At 38.0% G+C, this 2347-nt stretch overlaps 1 pseudogene; it reads right to left on the bottom strand.

The window, feature by feature from the left end:
- Positions 1 to 499: 499 nt before the first annotated feature.
- On the bottom strand, positions 500 to 1136 carry LOC144220576 (large ribosomal subunit protein eL21 pseudogene; annotated as a pseudogene).
- Positions 1137 to 2347: the final 1211 nt, after the last annotated feature.

Raw genomic sequence — 2347 nt, 5'->3', positions numbered from 1 at the left:
AGCTATTTAAAGACTTGATACAATTGTAAGTACTCAAGTGAGCTTAGATGCAATCGCAACAGATAACCTTTTACCTGTTTTTTAAGATTCCTTTTACTTAGCGATTTGGAGGGAGTGTTTTCAAACTATTAAATATTTTATAAGTACTATCTGGCAGTTCCTAATCAATTGAGCATATTCTGTTGTACAATAAACCACTTCACATTTTTCAGCAAGAAAAAAACCCCACTCTTAAATAAATATTTATTTTTGAGAGAGACAGAGCGTAAGCGGGGGAGGGGGAGAGAGAGAGAGAGAGAGAGAGAGAGAGAGAGAGAGAGAGAGAGAATGAATCAGAAGCAGGCTCCGGGCTCTGAGCTGTCAGCAGAGCCTGACACAACTCACACTCACAGACTGCAAGATCATGACCTGAGCCAAAGTCAGATACTTAACCAACTGAGTCAACCAGGTGCCCCCAAACTCACAAAATTAGAATAAGACATCACCCAATGAATTTGGACACAATTAAAGTTTGCTTTAAATATTTCTTTGGGGGAGAGGATACCACACTGCTACTCAATTAAACATGAAAACATTTTACAGTCTTGAGGTCTTTTATTTTATGTTTTTACATTTATCATGCCATGAACTCATAAGGAATGGGCTCCAGCAGCTCAGGCTCCTTTCCATTGGTTCTCACGAAGTGTGCTTCTCTGGGCAGGGCAAGCTGGTGCTTCAGCTGAACCCAAGTACCCTTCTCCTTAGCTTCCTTCTTTTTCTGATCATTTTCTTTCAGAGGCTTCAGGAAGCTGTCTCGGCTCTTTGAGTGCTTAATATGCTCAATACGTACATTAATTCTCTTAGCAAGAATCTTTCCCTTAACTTGCTTGTTTACGACGATGCCAACAGCATGCTGGGTAACGTTGTAGACTCTTCCAGTTTTGCGGTGGTAACATTTGTGGGGCATCCCTTTTTGAACAGTGCCCATTCCCTTGATGTCCACAATATCACCTTTCTTGTAGATTCGCATGTATGTTGCCAAAGGAACAACTCCATGTTTCCTAAAAGGCCTAGAGAACATGTAGCGAGTGCCCCTCCTCTTTCCCTTTGTGTTGGTCATTTTGGCGAATTACTGGAAGATGGCGGTTCCGGCCGAAAGGAAACAAAACTCCTCTTGGTTTCTATAAAGACAAACACCTCACAAGGGGCATTTGTGTGCAGAGCTGACTTTACTGAAGGTTTACAGAATAGAAAGGAAAGATACAGGATGTATCTAAGCATCACAATAATGCAGAAAAAAGTAAAAATGAATTATGAAACCATTTTTTAAGGTTTTTCTATTGACTCCTCCACTACAGGTTGTTTACTTTCTGCTGTGTTCCAGTTTATATCCCAGGCTCCAGTCATTTTCTTAATACCTCTCTTCTCTCCTAACTCTCTTTTCCTACTCCCTGTTGAAATGTCCCTAAAATCTACCAGTTCTTCTTACCATTTATTTGTGTATTCGGTTCTCTCTGGCTATTATTTCTAAATTTACTGCCAAACCTACTTTATGTTGGATGAATCCCAAACTTATCATGTGTTAGAGATATCAAATGGCCAATCTATTTTCTTGGCAACACAAAAGGCCAGCAGAAACCCAAGGTTTCCTTTACCAGGATTTTCCCTCCTAAAAATATCTAATTTTCAATAGTGATTTCTCCTTGTTATATAAATATTTAAGGAAGTAACTGAGGATGAACCAAATAAATAAAATAAAGCCAGCAACCTCTGTTTGTGTATTGTGATGGGAGTATGGTTCTTCAAGGATTAGAAGTGTGACCANGAGGATTTTATGTCTTTCCCCAATCTGACACATCATTTGACTTGTAGACATTTTATTGGTCTTAGATACAGCAATTGGTTTTCAATTTCCACTTATCTGGTACATTGACCTATAACCTTAAACAACAAGAACACCTTGGAACTTCATGTAAAAATAGAAACCAGTTCCAGCTACATTGCTTGGTTGATGTGTAGATCAGACGAAATAATAAATACATAAGAGCTATATAAACTAGAAGACATAAATGTAGCCTTTAATGTATTAAAATGTGAGGACCCGTGAGAAGGTACACAAACTCCCTGAAAGGCACAGGATGATCTACTCTTAAAATCTGAAGTCGATAAATGGCAATTATGCACTTGTCTCTGCAGCAATGTTTTAGTTCATTTTCATGAATAATCACATTAAATACTTCCTTGGTACAGAATATAGAAAAAAGAATGTGAAGGAAGGTAAATATCAAAGTAGAATGACCACCAGGAAAATCCAGAATACATTAACTAAAGAAAATGATGGATAAACAGGATACCAATTATATTTACA

Source organism: Crocuta crocuta, unplaced genomic scaffold, assembly GCF_008692635.1.
Source record: "Crocuta crocuta isolate KB4526 unplaced genomic scaffold, BGI_CrCroc_1.0 scaffold279, whole genome shotgun sequence".
In the NCBI taxonomy this organism is placed as follows: Eukaryota; Metazoa; Chordata; class Mammalia; order Carnivora; family Hyaenidae; genus Crocuta; species Crocuta crocuta.
This window is presented reverse-complemented; position numbering and strand designations above follow the sequence as displayed.